This window comes from Bos mutus, chromosome 11 (assembly GCF_027580195.1).
Source record: "Bos mutus isolate GX-2022 chromosome 11, NWIPB_WYAK_1.1, whole genome shotgun sequence".
NCBI classification, from domain to species: Eukaryota; Metazoa; Chordata; class Mammalia; order Artiodactyla; family Bovidae; genus Bos; species Bos mutus.
In genome coordinates this window covers 22,747,494-22,768,466 of record NC_091627.1, presented here as the reverse complement: position 1 = coordinate 22,768,466, position 20,973 = coordinate 22,747,494, and the positions used below count along the sequence as shown (strand labels likewise).

Genomic DNA, 20,973 nt, shown 5'->3' with positions numbered 1-20,973 from the left:
AAACATGACCTTGAAGGTGAGAAAGAGCCTTTGAGTTGATAAGAACTATTCCAAAGAATGTGGGTCAGAAGATCAAGGCAGGCTGTGGGAACAAACAGGCAGAGCTGGTGTTCACCAACAGAGGAGTAAGCAAGTGAGAAGCAGGGAATCCAAGTAATTCAGGTAAGAGAATCAGGTAAGCCAGCAGTCCTTAAGAAGTCATCAAGACAAGGAAAGGCAGAAATGCTGACAGAAAGACAGGTAGATAGATAGTCCCTTTCTGAATAACAACTAGTTTATCAAGTATAATGATAAACATATCATAGTCACTGAATGGACTTCATAGGTGGTAAAGAATTTGCCCATCAGTTCAGGAGACGCAAGAGACTATGGTTTGATCACTGAGTCAGGAAAATCCCCTGGAGTAGCAAATGGCAACCCACTCCAGTATTCTTGCCTGGGAAATCCTATACTCAAGAGGAGCCCTGCGGGCTGCAGTCCATGGGGTTGCAAAGCGACTGGACAGGGCTTAGAAACTAAACAACGACAACAGATCTATATAAAAATCTAGAAGGAATGTCGACTAGGTAGGAGCAAAGAATGGGGAGAGTTCAAATCAATAGAAAGAAACCCTGTTTGTCCAGTTGCTTGACATCACACAACCACAGCTTCAACTAGATGAGTCAGTTTGATCTTACTGAGCTCTCCCTTCCTTTTGGTTAGAAAAAGTTTCAGGACAAAGATGTGGAGGTATGGCTAGAGCTCAGAAAAGTAAAACCCCAGAACCTGCCTAGATAATTCCAGAGCCAAGGGCAAGTGAGAAGGAGCAGCCAGTACCTAGAGATTGTCAAAATAAATGCCATGGAGCATTAGACAAGTTTGAGCTCTCCAGCATGAACTGATGGGTAAAGATGCTAGACTTCAAGGAGCAGAGGGAAAATAATGAAAACAGATACAAAATATATAAACTAACATTTTGAGAGACTTCTTTAATAAAAAAGGAGAGATTAATTGAAAGGGCATAGAATTGAGGGAAAGGAAGATTAAAAAGGGATGCTATCTTTAGGAAAAAAACAGAATATCCATTGAGTGTGATGTTAGCTGTAGCTTTTTTGTAGATATCTTTTATTAGACTGAGAAACTTCCCTCTTATTCCTACTTTGCTGAGATTTTGTTTTTACTGTTTGTTTTTTTTTTTGCATTTTTTTTAGTTCTTTTTTTAATCTTGATGTTGCTCTTCCAACAGATCTTTTAGTTTGTTAAGATGATTAATTAAACTAATTATTCAAAAGTTAAAACAACATTCTTATGAGAAACTCTTCTGGTCTTGATTTACTATCTGTTTTATATACAGATAGTAAACCTGATGTTTTTTATTTGCTATTTTGTAGGATTTTTGTAAAGTGTGTTTGTGAAAGACGTTTGCTTTTGTTTTTCTTTATTTTCTTTCTTGTGTTTTGTTTATAATGTATGTGCTATCATCAGACTTAATTGGCCTCTTAAAATGAGTCCAGAAGTGTTCCCTCATTTTCCACTTTTTAAGAGGAGGATGAACTGAAGTAATTCATCAGATAAACAATCTGGGCCTTGAGGTTTGTTGTTGTTTTTTTTTTTTTTCATGTAAATGTTTTCTTTCTGGGCTATTTAATCTATTTGTATCACTGATAAGGCTGAAATCATGTTTTAATTTTATTATTAGTCATCTTGATTTTGTTTCTCTGTTCTTCCCTTCCGCCTTCATATGTATTTGAATATTTTCATAAGTCCATTCTAATTTATCTATTTGACTGTTAACTATACTTTTTTTTTGCATTTTTGGTAGTTGCTTTAGGATTAGGAATATTTATAATTTTCAGTTTGCTTAGAGTTCATTTTCTACTACTTCATGATAAAATAGAAATCTTTCAACCCAACCTCTTTCCTTTATGTTGTAGTTGAAGATGCTGAGGTTCCTGGTAGACATTAGCATGGGAAATAAAGACTATCTCTTAACAATATGTGACAATAACTGTTGCCAAAGAATTATATATAAGTTCCCCATTTAATAGATTTAGAGACATAAATTGATTTGTTCAAGACAAAACAGCTAGACGCTTGCCAATAATGACCCTAAACCCAATCCAATAAGCCTGATAAGATTCCATAGGCAGTATCACTTCTGTGATAACAGGAAATAAAGTATAAATAAAGACCTAGAGATATCCTGACATGGAGAGGGAAGGGGAAGGGGAAATCATTATCCTCCTAATGTGAAATTCTTGATTTAAAAATTAAATTCTAGCTGTGCATTTAGGGAAGAATGCAGGCTCTGAAGGATGACAGATTTGGTTAAATTAGTTGGCTGATATCTTTATTTCCCCCTTGTCCTAAACAGTAACTTTATGATTCTACAAAAAGTAAATGCTTCTTGGTTAGTTGACTACAGCGGATTCTCATGGGCCAAAGTGGAATGACTAAAGATAGAGCTTTTATTGCTCTCAGAAGATCAAATCTTTTCTTTAACCATTCCCAGCTACTTTGAATGAGTGAAGCAGACATTTTCCACAGCATGTTTATTGTCTATTTCTTTGCCTTCTGTTAAAAAAAAATGATGAACATTTCTTTAAATGGTTCATGATGAAACAGAGAGAGACAATGGATAATGAATAGAGAGACTCCTTCTAGCACCTGTGGCAAGTATTAATAAAGGAACAGGGATGTTAAGATAAGCAAAATTAACTTTGGGGCTGAACTAGCAAGATGAAAGTTTTCTCTGTGGGTCTCAGTGGCTCCCTGTAGATAAATTTCTAGGGACCCTTGCAAGCAACCCAGCAGTTGGTTCCCAAGCCTCAGCTTTCCTGCACCCAGGAGAAGTGTTTTCTGCTTGTCCAGTGACTATTGAGCAGTGATGGCCCAGAGAAACATAGAGAATGCTTGCATATGCAAAAAAGTGTATTCCCAACAACTATGCCTTCTCCTGTGGGGTGTGAATCCTAGTCTTAGAAAGTAACTCTTCACCCCCTCCCACGTCTATTATCTCCATGTTTTAATATTCCTTTAACTCTTGCCTCTTTATGGTTTCCTCTATCTAATGAGCAATACCAATTCTTTATATTAAATTTATTAGTACCAAATACTATGCAGTTATTTTCTCTTGACTGAATCTTGACTGACACAGAGCCAGAGAACTGAAATTAGCAAACTTGTCTCAATTAAAGCTAGTGACCATCAAGCTATTTACAGAAAAAAGTTATAGGGAAAACAAAAATCAGAGTATAAAATTAATTCCAGAGGGGGAAAAAAGTAGGTAAAATTGAGATACAATCCAACATTGTAGTTCAGTTCAGTTCAGTTCAGTACAGTTGCTCAGTTGTGTCTGACTCTTTGTGACCCCATGAACCGCAGCATGCCAGGCCTCCCTGTACATCACCAACTCCCAGAGCCCACCCAAACCCATGTCCATTGAGTTGGTGATGGCATCCAACCATCTCATCTCCTGTTGTCCCCTTCTCCTCCTGTTTCCTCCTGCCTTCAATCTTTCCCAACATCAGGGTCTTTTCAAATGAGTCAGCTCTTCGCATCAGGTGGCCAATATATTGGCGTTTCAGCTTCAACATCAGTCCTTCTAATGAACACCCAGGACTGATCTCCTTTAGGATGGACTGGTTGGATCTCCTTATAGCCCAAGGGACTCTCAAGAGTCTCCCGCAAAACCACAGTTCAAAAGCATCAATTCTTTGGTGCTTAGCTTTCTTTAAAGTCCAACTCTCACATCCATTCATGCCCACTGGAAAAACCGTAGCCTTGACTAGACGGACCTTTGTTGGCAAAGTAATGTCTCTGCTTTTGAATATGCTGTCTAGGTTGGTAATAACTTTCCTTCCAAGGAGTAAGCGTCTTTTAATTTCATGGCTGCAATCACCATCTGCAGTGATTTTGGAGCCCAGAAATGTAAAGTCTGACACTGTTTCCACTGTTTCCCCATCTATTTGCCAAGAAGTGATGGGACCAGATGCCATGATCTTCGTTTTCTGAATGTTGAGCTTTAAGCCAACTTTTTCACTCTCCTCTTTCACTTTCATCAAGAGGTTCTTTAGTTCCTCTTCACTTTCTGCCATAAGGGAGGTATCATTTGCATATCTGAGGTTATTGCTATTTCTCCCGGTAATCTAGATTCCAGCTTATGCTTCTTCCAGCCCAGCATTTCTCATGATGTACTCTGCATATAATTAAATAAGCAGGGTGACAATATACAGCCTTGACGTACTCCTTTTCCTATTTGGAACCAGTCTGTTGTTCCAGGTCCAGTTCTAACTGTTGCTTCCTGACCTGCATACACATTTCTCAAGAGGCAGGTCAGGTGGTCTGGTATTCCCATCTCTTTCAGAATTTTCCACAGTTTATTGTGATACACACAGTCAAAGGCTTTGGCATAGTCAATAAAGTAGAAATAGATGTTTTTCTGGAACTCTCTTGCTTTTTCCATGATCCAGCAGATGTTGGCAATTTGATCTCTGGTTCCTCTGCCTTTTCTAAAACCAGCTTGAACATCTGGAAGTTCACGGTTCACATATTGCTGGAGCCTGGTTTGGAGAATTTTTACCATTACTTTACTAGCGTGTTAGATGACTGCAATTGTGTGGTAGTTTGAGCATTCTTTGGCATTGCCTTTCTTTGGGACTGGGATGAAAACTGACCTTTTCCAGTCCTGTGGCCACTGCTGAGTTTTCCAAATTTGCTGGCATATTGAGTGCCACACAGTCACAGCATCATCTTTTAGGATTTGAAAAAGCTCAACTGGAATTCCATCACCTCCACTAGCTTTGTTCCTAGTGATGCTTCCTAAGGCCCACTTGACTTCACATACCAGGATGTCTGGCTTTAGGTGAGTGATCACACCATTGTGATTATCTGGGTAGTGAAGATCTTTTTTGTACAGTTCTTCTGTGTATTCTTGCCACCTCTTCTTAATATCTTCTGCTTCTATTAGGTCCATACCATTTCTGTCCTTTATCGAGCCCATCTTAGCATGAAATGTTCCCTTGATATCTCTAATTTTCTTGAAGAGATCTTTTTTCCTTCCTATTCTATTGTTTTCCTCTATTTCTTTGCATTGATCCTCTATTTCTTTGCAAGATTGTATAGTGAGCAAGATAAGCCCTTGATCAAGCCTGGGAGAGTTGAAATTGATGTAGATAATCTTGGCAAGTTAAAGATGTGTTCCCAATTATCAACTCTTCTCCACTTGCAATAATAAGATTTCCTATATTTGCCAAAGACAGGCACAAATAGCATAAGACAATTGCAAAACCTCTCTAGCATGAAAAATAAAATTAATTGTTCTGGACTATAATATGAAGAAAAGTTAGAAATAGAAATCACTAATGATAGAGAAGATCCAAACTAAACCAGGAATGGGGAAACATAAGCAGATAAATCATGGGGCCCAGGGACACAAAGCACCTGTTTTATGTCTTTATTTGACTGTTTCATGGTCGAGCAGAAATATCACCTTATAACCATGCCACAAAACTGACTGGTGATGTGGAAGCAAAGATGGGACCCGTTACAGGTCCACAGCATAGAAGCTCTGATTGTGCAGTTAGATATTCAGTAGAAAGGTGACTGCTGAGGATCAGGGAACTTGAGGACATGCACAGTCACAAATAACAGAGCTACATCTCAGAGACAGTTCTATTGTTGGTCTGAATGTCAGCCGAAGTCTAAAGCTTCCAGTGTGTGGATCTGTAAAGTGGCAACTTTCTGTACTTCATTTGAAACTAAGTATGTGAACACTATCATCAAATATGCTGAGAAAATAAGGAAACAGACTTTTAATGGATTCTTTCTACGTGAGTAAAATGCCCTTCCAACTTCTTTTCAGAGCTTTTAATTTGAAAAGCCATGTCCTTTTAGAGTCATCAGTTTTTGCGTATATTCAGAGAGGGCTTACAAAACACCAGCTTTCATATGATTCTCTGGTGTGTGTGCCTGATACAGGCAAATGCTGAAAGTGTTCAAGGCTGTAATTTATGTAAAAAGAGATGCTGTTCCCCTAACCAGTCTCATTCTGAACGGTTCAAACTCTTGTCACCAGGGCCATCAAGTGATCAAAAATAGTCCAGGTGTTCAGCTTCTAGCTAATAAATCCACAGGGTATCAGCCTGTCAAACACTCGAGCAGGATGATTGTACCATTTCTTTTTTTTTTTTTTCCTTTTAATCAACAAAGATGCAACACAAAGAATATTAAACTGAATGTCAGGAGACCAGGGATCATACATCAACTCTGCCATTACCTTGTTCCATGACTTCAGAATCATCCTTTCTCTCAAGGCTTTAGTTCCCTCAACTAAAAATATGGACAAAAATGCCATTGTCACATAATTACAGGTATAAAGGCCCTTTAAGAAACATGGTGTTATAGAGATGGGAGATTCTACTATTTTCCTTCCAGTAAAATAGAATTTAAAATTAAACTAGCCAGGGACTTCCCTGGCATTCTAGTGGTTAAGACTCTACCTTTCAATGCTAGATGTGTGGGTTTGATCACTGGTTGGGGAGCTAAGATCCTACATGCCTTGGGGCCAAAAAAACAGAAAGACTTTAAAAATGGTCCACTTCAAAAAAAAATAAATAACCTAGCAATTTACTGAAGAGGACCTCCTTCACTGGGGGTGAAGGAGGGCCAAGAAAACAAATCCAAGGCTAATCTTGCATAATTTCATTATGCAAGAGAGAAAAGTGATTTGCAGAGAGTCTGCATAAGCTTATAAGCTGAATAGTTACCATTCTCTCTCCCCACATGAAGGTAGTTGAGGAATGGTTTAGTAGGGTCAGCTAACAGGGCTGTAGGCTTCAGGGACTAGTAGAACACAGACCATCTTAACAGAGCTTTGTTCTCCAGGAGCATCCTGGATGATGGGCTTGACCTGTGACACAGTTACAGAGGCTGCCTTACCTTCCCAGTGCCTCCTGTTGTTTAGATGTATGGTGATTCAGACGGTAAAGAATCTGACTGCCAGATTAAACTGAATGTCAAGAGACTTGGGATCATACGTCAACTCTGCCATTGCCTTGTTCCATGACTTTAGCACCATCTTCTCTCTCAAGGCTTTAGTTCCCTCAACTACAAATATGGACAAAAATGTCATTGCTACATACTTACAGGTATAAAGGTCCCAAGACTCTGATGCTGGGAAGGATTGGAGGCAGGAGGAGAAGGGGACGACAGAGGATGAGATGGCTGGATGGCATCACCGACTCGATGGACATGAGTTTGGGTGAACTTCAGGAGTTGGTGATGGACAGGGAGGCCTGGCATGTTGCAATTCATGGGGTCACAAAGACTTGGACATGACAAAGCGACTGAACTGAATTGAAGAAACATGAAGACCCAGATTCGATCCCTGGGTCAGGAAGATCCCCCAGAGAAGGGAATCGCTATCCACTCCAGTATTCTTGCCTGGGAAATCCTATGGACAGAGAAGCCTGGTAGGCTACAGTCCATGGGATCACAGAGTCAGACACAACCAGGGGACTAACACTTCACTTCGGGCTGGAATGCATAGTCCTCCCTTTGAATTAGCTCGCTGGCACCACACTGGCAAGTTGTTTTACTGGCTGGTCATTAATGCAGCAAGTCCCTATCCATGTCTGTTCATACCATCATGTCTGCCCCTGGTGCCTCCCCCACCATTCTTCATGGTGAATACCTCTTATACACTCATACGTAGGGTGAAATCTTAAGAAAATTCTTAAGGAGACATAAATAACCAGAAGAGATAGACAGGAAAGCACACACAGAGATAGATGGAGCCAACGATCCATGGGCAGCACTCAGAAAGCACAAAGTTTGGGCAGAAAAATGAAGAAACTCTGACTCCTGATTTCGGTATGCAATGGCATCACAGTAACTGAGTCAGAAATGGCCCAGTTTATGTCCTTCCTAGCAGTAACCCTTTGGAGGAGTTAATTAACTTGTTGAGTTGGTTAACTCATCTAAAAAATGGAGATGATAGGGTAACTTTGAAGATGAAGTAAGATATTTTGCAAGGCATCTAACCTAGTCCCTGACACATGAAAGTGGAAGTCACTCAGTCATGTCCAACTCTTTGTGACCCCATGGACTATACACACCACGGAATTTTTCAGACCAGAATACTGGAGTGGGTAGCCTTTCCCTTCTCCACAGTATCTTCCCAACACAGGGATGGAACCCAGGTCTCTCACATTGCAGGCGGATTCTTTACCAGCTGAGCCACAAAGGAAGCCCAAGAATACTGGAGTGGGTAGTTGAACCTGGGTCTTCTGCATTGCAGGTGGATTCTTTACCAACTGAGCTATCAGGGAAGCCATATAGGAAGTGTTTATAAATAGAAGTCTAGCCCTGTTCCCTACATTTAATTACACAAAGAAACCTACAGTCTAGGAGCATAAGCAGAAAGACCCTGTTATAACACAAAGTAGCAAGCTATCTCATTGTAAATGAGAACAGTGTTACAAGAATAGAAAGAGGAGTCTTAAGAAATGAAATCGCAGCAGTGAGAGAGAAAATACATCCGGTGAAGGGAACAGTGTGAGGGAACAGTGTGTCAGGCAAGGCTAAGAGCAGTGAGTTGCCAGGGGAACTGATATGAAGATCTTGTTTGGGTTATTTTGAAATGGGGCAGCATGTGGGCTTGGAGGTAGGATTAGGAAGGTGATTAAATTTTCCAAAGATAACACTGCAAAGTTATAGGAGCTACTGAGGCTTGACCTACTCCAAAAATCATTTGAAATCCAGTTATGAAAAGAAGGACCTGCAAAGGTGGGTTGTCCTGAGTATATGAAGCAAGATGTGTAAAAAGGTAAACAGCTTCAAACTCTCCATCTTTATCAGAATTCCAATCACTGCTTCTTTGGTTTGTGACCTCTATGATTAATCTTTAATGCAGTCATGGTGAGTCATGCATGAATTATGCATTTCCCTTTTTTTTTTCATTCCAACATAATCATTTGAAGAAAATTCAGGTCTCACCTGACTGCTATGTGTCTCAGAATTTATCATCTTTTTTCATTTTTTTCCCACTTCAAACTAAGCCCATTGAATTTGATATTCAAATATTCTATTTTAGGGCTATTTTAGGACTAATTTAAGAATACAATTAATATAACATAATAAATACATAACTTTATTTTGTTTCTTACTTTCTCATAAAAAATATATTCAGTAAGGACATTTTTTTCCAACCGCCATTTAATAAAAACTAAAGCAGTTCTGCAAATTTTATGATTACTCATAGAAAATAGATAAGTTCCATGGTCATTTTTAATTGTCATCACATTCTCAATTCTATTAAAAAATATTCTTCCAGATATTAAATATAGTTTGAATACATTATTACTAGTTTAAAGCCTCTTTTCTCCTTAATTAGAAAAGTGGAAAGAATCTAATTTTTTCTTTCCTCTCTTTTCTATTCCCCTACTCACACTGCTCTTGCTATCCCTCTATGGCTTAAAAGTGGATAGCAAACAGAGCAGAAGAGGTCATAAAGTTTTTCACATTATCATAAGATCTCATGATCTCCAGGCCATGTGATTTTTTTTTTTTAGAATTAAATTTTTTCATGCTGACTTTGTCTTTTTTTAATGTTTTTATTTACTGTAGTAAAAGTCATAAAACATACTATTTTGTTGTTGTTGTTCTGTTGCTAAGTTGTGTCCAACTCAGCAACCCCATAGATTGCAGCACACCAGACTTCTCTGTCCTCCACTATCTCCTGGAGTTTTCCCAGGTTCGTGTCCCTTGAGTTGGTGATGCTATCTAACCATCTCAACCTCTGCCACCCTCTTCTCCTTTTGCCTTTAATCTTTCCCAGCATCAGAGTCTTTTCCAATATTCTTTAAACCATATTCAACTGTACAGTTCAGTGGCACTGAATACATTCACATTGTTGTCCAACTCTCATCATCATCTATCTTCCAAATTTTTTCACTTTCTTAAACTGAAACTCTGTCCCCATTAAACACTAAGTCCCCACTCCCCCTCCAAGCCAACAATTTCTTTGGTTAATTCTTCAATGAATCATTTGGAACGTCTTGGGAACCCCTCTAACTGTTATTCCTGCAATATGATAAAAGCTATGCTTCCAGCTATTGGTTCTGTTCTAGCCTTTGTTGTTAAAAAAATCTACCAAGACCTCACTTGGTGAACTTCAGGAAAGTGATGCTTCATGTGGGAAAATACCCCAAGCAGGTGGTATGCTGCTGCTAAGTAGCTTCAGTCGTGTCAGACTCTGTGCAACCCCAGAGATGGCAGCCCACCGGGCTCCCCCATCCCTAGGATTCTCCAGGCAAGAACACTGGAGTGGGTTGCCATTTCCTTCTCCAATGCATGAAAGTGAAAAGTGAAAGTGAAGATGCTCAGTCGTATCTGACTCTTAGCGACCCCATGCAGCTTGGGATTTTCCAGGCAAGAGTACTGGAGTGGTTTGCCATTGCCTTCTCCGAGCAGGTGGTATGTTGAATCCCAAAATGAGAGTAGCTAAAGATGAGATTGGGGGAGAGCCAGAGACAGCCCATGAAATATTACACAAACAGAAAGATAGCGTCAACTGAGACTTACTTCACCTCAGGCACTATACTTAGATTTTGACCATGAACCATTCAGTTCTTACAAAAAAAGAAAAAACAGAACAACAGACTTTAAATAATAGAGTTACTAGTCAGATTTCTATTTGTTACACATATAAAAAAAAGAGCCTGATAATATTGTGTCCTTGCTTGGAGCACTATCCTCAAGATAAAAAGCCAAACTTCATGTAATTATATAGAAATGCATGATCTAGTCACTTCATCACCTTGAACAACCTCATTTATGATAGCTAAGTCTCCTCTGAGATGTATTACAAGGATTGAAAGTATTTGAGCTCTTAGTATGATTGACTTGCCTTGGTCGTTCTGAATCCAGTCCTTTGCAGACGCTCTCCCCTCTGTCTAGAATGCTGTTAACCCACTCCATTCCATCCCATCTGCCAAATTCCTGTATGTCCTTTAAGCTTAATCTAGAGTGCTCCCAGATGCCTGCACTGAGCTCTGAGGACCATGCTGAGTAGGCTTCTGATGAACTTAGTGTGCTGGGCTCATAATAATATTCACTCAAGTGACGATAATTATGTATGTTCCCCTCCTAAGATGTATAAACTTTATAAATAGAGAGATGGCACAACATTAAACATTTTCCTTCATCCAGATCATCCCCTAGCATGTAATACACATTTTTAAAAATGTTGGTTGATCCGTAATTTCGTTTGTGCTATATTTTAGATTCTACACCTAAATGATATTATATGGTATTTGTCTTTCTCTTTCTGACTTACTTCACTTAGTATGATAATCTCTAGGTCCATCCCTGTTGCTGAAAATGGCATTATTCTTTTTAATGGTTGAGCAGTAAAGTCCAACTAGTCAAGGCTATGGTTTTTCCTGTGGTCAGGTATGGATGTGAGAGTTGGACTGTGAAGAAGGCTGAGTGCCGAAGAATTGATGCTTTTGAACTGTGGTGTTGGAGAAGACTCTTGAGAGTCCCTTGGACTGCAAGGAGATCCAACCAGTCCACTCTGAAGGAGATCAGCCCTGGGCTCTCTTTGGAAGGAATGATGCTAAAGCTGAAACTCTGGTACTTTGGCCACCTCATGCGAAGAGTTGACTCATTGGAAAAGACTCTGATGCTTGGAGGTATTAGGGGCAGGAGGAGAAGGGGACGACAGAGGATGAGATGGCTGGATAGACGTGAGTCTGAGTGAACTCCGGGAGTTGGTGATGGACAGGGAGGCCTGGCGTGCTGCGATTCATGGGGTCGCAAAGAGTCGGACACGACTGAGCGACTAAACTGAACTGAGTATCCCGTTCTATATATGTGTATATACATATACATGTACGTACACATCTTCTTTATCCATTCAGCAGAGTCACAGAAATAAAGAACAGCTTTGTGGTTGCCATAAAGGAGACAAGGTGAAGGAAGGATGGATTGGGAGTTTGGGATTAGCAGATGTAAACTATTATATATAGAGTGGATAAACAACAAGGGCCCACTTTATAGCGCAGAAAGCTATATTCAGTATTCTGAAATAAACCCTAATGAAAAAGAAAAAAAAATGTTTAATAGAAAGTCTATATATATATGTTCAAAAAATCTTAGCTCTGTCACTTTCTTGAAATGTCAATTTAGAAAGGTTTCTTTAAAATTTTTTCCAAGCTCAATGTTACTGTAAAATGAGCATAAATAATATCTTTTCAACTTGGTGCAATGATTCCAGACAATGTACGCGCAGAATACGCATGTGTCCACTACGTATTCATTTTCTCTCTTCCCTGTTCATCCCTCCCTTACAGAGCACAGGAGACAAGACAATTGCCTATATTAAGTATCTAAGAAGTTGTCTGGCACATGGTTGATGCTTAGTTAATGCCAGTTGCCTTCCTTATAAATGAGGGGTGATTCATAACACCAGAGAATTGCTGAATAACTTGTAAGTCTTTAATTCAAGAGTATTAAAAGTAAACTGGCTCAAACATTTGTATCAACCTCAAATAAAAGTTGGGAGACATATTTTATAGCTAAACCTCAGGCGTTCTGGATTTGTAAAACTGTTTCTATCCCTCTAATTTTTATTGACAAAGAGAGAGAGTAGCTATCCGCTTTGTAACAAAGTCCATCAGAAACCTCCCCAACTGCATTTTTCACTGCATTCAGAAGACGCAGCACCTGCTTCCTACTCTATTCCAGCAGGTAAAGTGTATGTTGAGCTTAATTATAGTACTCGGCCCAAAGCACAGGATGTTTCTCTTGGTTACCTTTTAATTATCTTGGACTTATCTTTTAATTATGAATCAGCACTAGCATTCAATGTGCTATTCTGACACCTTTGCCCCAGCTTACCCGTGGACGCTGCACTTCCCCAAACGCTATGGTTACTTTTCAACTCAGACTTTATACATCACCTAGAAGCAGTGATGTGCTAAGTGTTTTCAGTCGGCTGGGTAGGGGTGCAGGAGGGCCCACTTGTAGCATTTGCCAAATTTTGTAGTGGAAATATCCCCACTTTGAGCAATTTCTTTGATGTTGATCATTTTTAAAGTCTCTATTGAATTTGTTACACTATTGCTTCTGTTTTATGTTTTGGTTTTTTGGTCAGGAGTCATGTGAGATCTTAGCTTCCCAACCAGGGAAGGAACCTGCATCGTCTACATTGGAAGGCAAATTTTTAACCACTAGACCACCTGGGAAGTCTTTTGGCCAGTTTCAAGCAACCAACATGGTATCAACGCATGCAGAGTTGTAAAGGGATGATGAGCAATATCCATATATGGCATTTGCATCACAGCACACAATGCAGTGACTTCAGCCACCTCTTGAGCATATACAATAGTAAGGTTGGTAAAATACTCAAATCATGATTTGTAGTATCTATTAATTTTCCTTTTTACCTGCATTATTTAACTGTTGGTTTCTATCATCTACTGTTTAGCAATGGCTGTGTTTAACAACCAGATGTAGAAATCCCTTAAAACCTCACAACTGGATCTCAGCTCCAGCCAAGAGCTACATAGAATTACGCCCTACAAAGTAGGTGCATAATAACTACTGATGAATGGCTTGCTGAGAGCAGTGGGAAAAATATACAGCAGCCTGGTCCATTCTCCTTCCTGGGATATGTGATATAGATCAAATTAAACCAAGATATATGCCCGAAGACCACCCAAAATGTGTATGTACTTAGTGCTGCTACTAGAGGGAAAGTGACTGAAACATGCTCTAATTTATCCAAAGGTTTTGACAGGAAGAAAAACAATCTGATATAGAACTGATAAGGATGCTAAAAGTGTGATGCACAGAGGAGGCTCAAAACTTAAAAGAGAGGTCAAAGCTATGAAGGAAGATGATGAAAGAAGTTCTGAATAGGATTCAGATAGATGCATCCTTTATCTTCACCTGAAGGAGAACATTTGCAAATGCCTAAAATAAAGTCATTAAAAATTAACCCTCAAATCACACCTTGCTGCTGCTGTTGAGTCGCTTCAGTCATGTCTGACTCTGTGCGACCCCATAGACGGCAGCCCACCAGGCTCCACCATCCCTGGGATTCTCCAGGCAAGAACACTGGAGTGGGTTACCATTTCCTTCTCCAATGCATGAAAGTGAAAAGTGAAAGTGAAGTCGCTCAGTCGTGCCCGACTCTTAGCGACCCCATGGATTGCAGCCTACCAGGCTCCTCTGTCCATGGGATTTTCCAGGCAAGAGTACTGGAGTGGGTTGCCATTGCCTTCTCCACAAACCACACCTTACATGGCCATTTTTATTTAAATGTATAAGAATATATAGGGGGGGGGATAAGTTTTGATAAGCTGCATGTAACTTAACAATCTTCTTCTGCCTTTAGACAAGAGACATTTCATGTTACTTAAAAACTTCTGAGCTGAAAGAAACTTAAGAGATCACCTCATTCAACTTCTTCATTTTATCAATATGAAGAGCACAGAGAAGGAAACAGTGAGATCCATCTCTCCATCCTCAAGTCACTGGTTCGACTAGGACCTCTTAGATGCAAACTTGGGTTTGCATGAGAGAGTTGACCATGATTCAGAATGAACACCCAAATATGTATTAGTGTGAAAGAGTGAAATGCATATTTGAGAGGATTTGGGATACAGAAAATAAAAATATCTGCCAGGAAGAGCAATGCCAAACCTAAGACTTAGGTTAGAACATCTGCTGTCTCAGGAGGCTGGGATTAACATATACACACTACTTTGTATAAAATAATCAACAAGGACCTGCTGTAGCACAGGGAACTCTATTCAGGACTCTGAAATAACCTATACGGGGAAAGAATCTGAAAAAGGATATATACATGTATAACTGAATCATTTTGCTGTACACCTGAAACTAACATAACATGGTCAATCAACGACAAGTGAAATGAAGTGAAGTCGCTCAGTCGTGCCTGACTCTTTGTGACTGCATGGATAGTAGCCTGCACCAAGCTCCTCCATCAATGGGATTGGATTGCCTCCATCCAGGCAAGAGTACTGGAGTGGGTTGCCGTTTCCTTCTCCAGGGAATCTTCCCGACCCAGGGATTGAACCCAGGTCTCCCACATTGTAGACAGACGCTTTACTCTCTGAGCCACTAGGGAAGTCCGTCAATCAACTATATTCTTTTTTTTAAATTTAAATTTATTTATTTTAATCCGAGGCTAATTACTTTATAATATTGTATTGGTTTTGCCATATATCAACTATATTCTAATATAAAATAAAAGCTACCATCTCGATCCTCACTCAAAAAAAATCAGACATTCTCCTTTTTCATTTCAAAGCTTCCTGACCATGCAACTGCAACATTTTGGTGTGTCAAGTTCCATAACTAGTAGTCATAACCATTTTCTATATTTGTATAGCACCTTTGTTTGGATAGAAACAAATGCATTTATGAATGTTACCATAGTTATTATCACTATGAAAGTAGAAAGGGAAATGTTAGTCATTTAGTTGTGTTTATCTCTTTGTGATCCCATGGACGGTAGCCCGACAGGCTCCTCTGTCCATGGAATTCTCCAGGTAAGAATACTGGAGTGGGTTGCCATTTCCTCCTTCAGGGGATCTTCCTGACCCAGCGATTGAGCCCAGGCCTCCTGCAATGCAAGCAGAGTCTTTATAGTTTGAGCTCCCAGGGAAGACCCAGTAGCTCGTGGTTGTTACACACTATATTGTATCACTTAGAATTATGAGGTGGGCAGGGGAATGTTATTAGTAATGGAACGAAGAAGGAAACAAACACTTGAATAGGGATTTCAGCACTGATTTTTGACAGCAAGGGCATCTGATCCCAGAAACACTCAGGTTCATGAGCAAGAATGTTGTTAATCAGAAGCTCTGCGTTTTGACTTTTAAGGCACCTCCAAGTACACCATAATGTTAAATGATCATTTCACCACTCTGTGTTGCATGGATTAAACAGGTAGGCTCCTGAAACCTTCAGGAAGATGAACTGAAATTTTTGAACTTAAAATAGCTTCCATTACAAAAGCGTGTTTTGTCCAAGTATTTAAAAGTAAATAACCTGTAGAAGTTTCCAAATTTCCCCAACCAATTAGTCATGTATATTCTCCATATCCACAAAGAGCTCTCTTTACTCATATATGGTGAAGAATCCACCTGCCAGTGCAGGAGATGCAAGAGAGGCAGGCTTGATCCCCAGGTTGGGAAGATCCCCTGGAGTAGGAAATGGCAACTCACTCCAGCTCCAGACGTGACTGAGCATGCACACATGCTGCGTGTGTGTGTGTGTGTGTGTGTGTGTGTGTGTGTGACATTTATGTTTTTATGGAAATAACGCTTTCTTTAAGATTAATATGGAGAAGGCAATGGCACCCCATTCCAGTACTCTTGCATGGAAAATCCCATGGATGGAGGAGCCTGATAGGCTGCAGTCCATGGGGTCGCTAAGAGTCGGACACGACTGAGTGACTTCACTTTTCACTTTCCTGCATTGGAGAAGGAAATGGCAACCCACTCCAGTATTACTCAAATGTCATCAGGTTATGAAAGAGATCATCATGGTCTGGCATGCCTCCTTTTAGGCCAGATGAATAGTGCTCTGGCTAAAATGATAACCATCTCACCACATCTCTGACATGCTCTGTGTTCTTGGATTAAGCATCTATGTCACCCATCCTGTGGTATCTTCCCCATTCATCACTTCTTGAAAGTTTCTCCAGCTCCCCTTGACTATTATAATTTATAACCTTGCCGTGTCTTTCTGATTTAAGATTCAGTGAGTCTCTGCCATTAATTAATTTCCCTCTACAGGACTTTATCTATCCTTTCATTGATTGATTGACTGAATGATCCAACAAAAGTGAGTGGATGCCTATATGCTCATCACTGAGAAGGGAGAAGATAAATGGGTACTGTCCCTCTTCCCAAGTCTCTTAATGTGGAGCAGAGAAGACCAGCATGTAAACGTAATGCTGCTGCTGTGTTATTGGCAACAGAATTAGATTCAAGCACTCCCTGCTGCTGCTGCTGCTGCTGCTAAGTCCCTTCAGTCGTGTCGGTCTCTGTGTGACCCCATAGATGGCAGCCCACCAGGCTCCACCGTCCCTGGGATTCTCCAGGCAAGAATACTGGAGTGGGTTGCCATTTTCTCCTCCCAAGCACTCCCTAAGGCAGTGAATTTCTGGAGATTATCTCCTCCTCGGAGGGAAGACAGTGGAAAGTCTCATCTGAGAAGTGATATTTGAGCTGAACATTGAAGACCAAGTAAGAATTTTCCAGGGGCCAAAGCAAAGTGCTCTAGGAAAGGAGGTATGAATCAAAGTACCAAAGCTGCAATTCAATATCTTCATTCCTGGAGCAAGAAAACTTAAGAACATCCTCTAGTTTCTCCTGTGAGAAAACGACTGACAATGGAATGACCTCACTGTTCATGAATCTGTTGTTGATCCAGGCATTAATTATGTGACCTGACCTATGAAGGAGAAGTGCTTAATAGGGAACCATGTAAATCCTCTTCAGTGACCATGACAACTATATGACCTGCCAAGTGGCTTTTAAAGTCTCTATTTATTCTCCATGACATATAATATGTTTTCTGAACATAAGTCCTCTAAGGGATAAACCTGAACAAATTGGCACACTTTCTTCAACATCCCTAAAACACTGTAGTTAAATTTTTTTTTTAATGGTCAGTTCATACTGGCACAGTGAGACAGAATGCTGGAAAGTCTGCATACAGCATTTATATAAAGCTCAAAAGCAGAAATTAAGCTCTATCATATTCACATGAATAAGTGGTCATTACAACTATTAAACATTATTAAAAAGAAAGAAAGGCAGTGAGGACAAAAATAGGACCATATTTTTGTATAAAGATGTGGCTAGCAGATGGGAGGGCTTCCCTGGTAGCTCAGTAGTAAAGAATTTATCTGCCAAGCAGGAGACATGAGGTTGATCCTTGGGTTGTGAAGATACCCTGGAGAAGGAAATGGCAACCCACTCTAATATTCTTGCCTGGAGAATCCCATGGACAGAGGATCCTGGCAGGCTACAGTCAGATGCAGTTTAGCTACTGAGAAGACAGTAGGGAAGGAAGGGAGTTATAAATCTGAGGGTAACTGTGGGGTGTCTAGGGATTGGTAAAATTCAATGATTTGATCTGGATAGAGGTTTCATGAATGCTCACTTTACAATCCTTAGTAAGCAAAATATTTTTTATTGTATGTGCTTTTTTATATAGTATGCCTCACAATGAAAAGTAAATTCTTTAAACAAAATAACACTATTGTCTTCCCAATCAAGGGGATCCTGGGTTAATTTGGAGACTGCCCTAATATCTGAGCACCAAGAAGCGATGTATGCACAACTAATTGTACATCATCTTTCTACAACTTCTCTGGCTTTTGTGATCACCTCTTTTGTGATCAACAACACGTGTGCTCAGTCTTGTTCAACTCTGTGTCCCCATGGACTATAGCCTGCCAGGCTCCTCTGCTCATGAAATTCTTCAGGCAAGAATACTGGAGTGTGTTGCTGTGCCCTCCTCCAGGCCATCTTCCTGACCCAGGCATTGAACCCAGGTCTCTTATGTCTACCTACATTGGCAGGCAGATTCTTTACCACTAGCACCACCTGGGAACCTGCACTTTAATTCCTTAGCCCCTCCTACGGATCTTCTGTATAGACATGAGATCTGATAATAAAGAGAGTATAAATCCCTGGAGTCCCCACATCACTTTATGGCCCATCCTCTTGAGGAAATGTACCCACAGAAGTCCAGGAGATTCTGCTTTGTATTTTTACCAAAAGGTGCATGAACTATGAAATTAGTCAGAAGTGGGTCCCTCCACCATTTTCCAGGAAGATGACTTTGAAAAAGTAAGGGGATGGATGTGGGAGGGGGGTCCAGGATGGGGAACGCATGTACACCCATGGCTGATTCATTTCAGTGTATGGCAAAACCCACTACAACATTGCAAAGTAATTAGCCTCCAATTAAAATAAATAAATTAACAACAAAAAATTCAGTTTTTTTTTACCTATAGAATAGAGGTGATAACACCATATGTCACTATCTTTGTTAGAATTAAAAGAAGCAGTACTAAGCAAAAAGCTTAGTGTCAGGCTTGAGTACCGAAACTTACTGTCAGGCAGGTTCAGGCCACATCAGTTCTACGTCGAATGACTTCATCTGCTACCTCAAGACGGCACCCTGTGCTTCTGATAAACCCCGATTACCAGCCTGGCATTCTTGGACACTCATACCATTTATATGTCATCCGGATAAGGAGTGCCTCTTCCCTCCAGTTCCATGATTTAGACTCTCCCTCTTTATATCCAGTGCTGTGCTCTGTCTTCTTGACCAGGTATCCAGGTGCCAGCTGTGATGAAGGCCACTACCTAGACGTGCTAGGGGATTTGGATTCTGTCCCTTTGGATGACTTCACGTCCGGTGTACGTTTGCTGTGTGTGTGCTGTGCTGAGTTGCTCAGCCATATCTGACTCTTTGGGACCCCTTGATGTGTAGCCCACCACACTCTCTCCATGGGATTTCCCAGGCAAGGATAGCAGAACGGGTTGCCATTTCCTGCTCCAGGGGATCTTCTGACCCAGGGATCAAACTCATGTCTCTTGCATTGGTAGGCAGATTCTTTACCACTGAGCCACCTGGGGAGCCCAGTAAAATCTCTAGGTTCCAGGCCACACACTACCTCATCATTGCAATCACCTGGAAGAAGCCAAAATGTGTCTGAGTGTGTCCCTCTAGGGGCAGCTCCTGAGACAAGCCTTAAGAGCAATCAGGTTTAACAGAAGATGACATTAGGAAACACAGAGTGAGGAATGTGGAAATGAGACTGGGAAAGGAAGAAACCCCATACAAGATTTAAGAGGGAATTAACACCAAAAGAAACTGAGATGTGAATTTTCTACAACAGGAGTCCCCAACCCCTGGGATCTGATGCGTGATGATGAGGTAGAGCTGATGTAATGATGATAGAAATAAAATACACAATAAATGGAATGTGTTTGAATCATCCTAAAACCATCCCCAACTCTCTACCCTCTGATCCATGGAAAAATTGTCTTCCATGAACCTGGTCCCTGGCACCAAAAAGATTGGGGACTGCTGTTCTAGGGAATTCTATAAGACAGTATAAAATGCAAGTCAGTTTTAATGCAGTTTTAAAGAATTTTAGTGCAAAGATTCTATGTCCATCATTGCCTGAGGACTTCTTTCAGGGATATTCACCCTCTGGAACTTCCTGTTCACTCTGCTTTGGTGAAGAAAAACCTCCCAGTGTTCCCAATAAGCAGCTTCACCAGGCAACAGTGAACACTGGGCATTGGGGGGTCAGGTGGGGGGTTGCCCTGGGGACAGTCAGTTACACTAGCAGATACCAACTGCTACACTCAGGTATTCGTTTTTCTTTCCTGTCTCACAGTGCACCCGTGGTTACTACTCACACTGTTCTAGAATCTCACAAGAACATTTAAAGATCCATCACATATGAACGCCCCCAATGTTCTTTCAGGAACACAACAACAACAACAAAAAAACACTGATTACAGTCTCATAATGGACTTACCTGATCCGGGCTCATCTCCTGCACTGGGCTCAGCTAGCAAGATTATGGAACAGAATATTGACTCTTTAACCATTAGAGAAGGACTTTAAGCTCAATAACTCCTGAGGAACTGCTCTAAAGTAAATAAGTTGATCGTGTAAATTGTCTCCATTTATAAAAACAATAGAAGTAAGGAAAAACAACATGGATGCCCTTCACCCGCCCCAAATATTTATCTTCTCTCTCCCTTTGATTTTTTTTTTTTTTTTTTGACTACACTTAGGAATGAAACTTCTGCACAGCAGCTTTTCCAAGCCACAGTCATCTTTGCAATCTGTTAAGTGCCAGACCTTTTATAAAGTATATTACAACAACTTGATACTAGAAACAGTGGTATCCTTGTA

The 20,973-nt window shown here is 40.4% G+C and overlaps 1 long non-coding RNA gene across 7 annotated transcripts; it reads left to right on the top strand.

Moving 5' to 3' along the window:
- The first annotated feature begins 78 nt into the window (after positions 1–78).
- LOC138989872 (uncharacterized) lies at positions 79–19,853 on the top strand. Of its 7 annotated transcripts, none has more exons than XR_011466003.1 (5): positions 79–162; positions 11,434–11,675; positions 12,336–12,472; positions 13,139–13,376; positions 14,384–19,853. It is a non-coding gene; the product is annotated as an uncharacterized lncRNA (long non-coding RNA). The 7 variants fall into 7 exon arrangements; XR_011466001.1 differs by having other exon boundaries at positions 11,434–11,729; XR_011465999.1 differs by adding an exon at positions 13,472–13,569 and having other exon boundaries at positions 11,434–12,472.
- Positions 19,854–20,973: the final 1,120 nt, after the last annotated feature.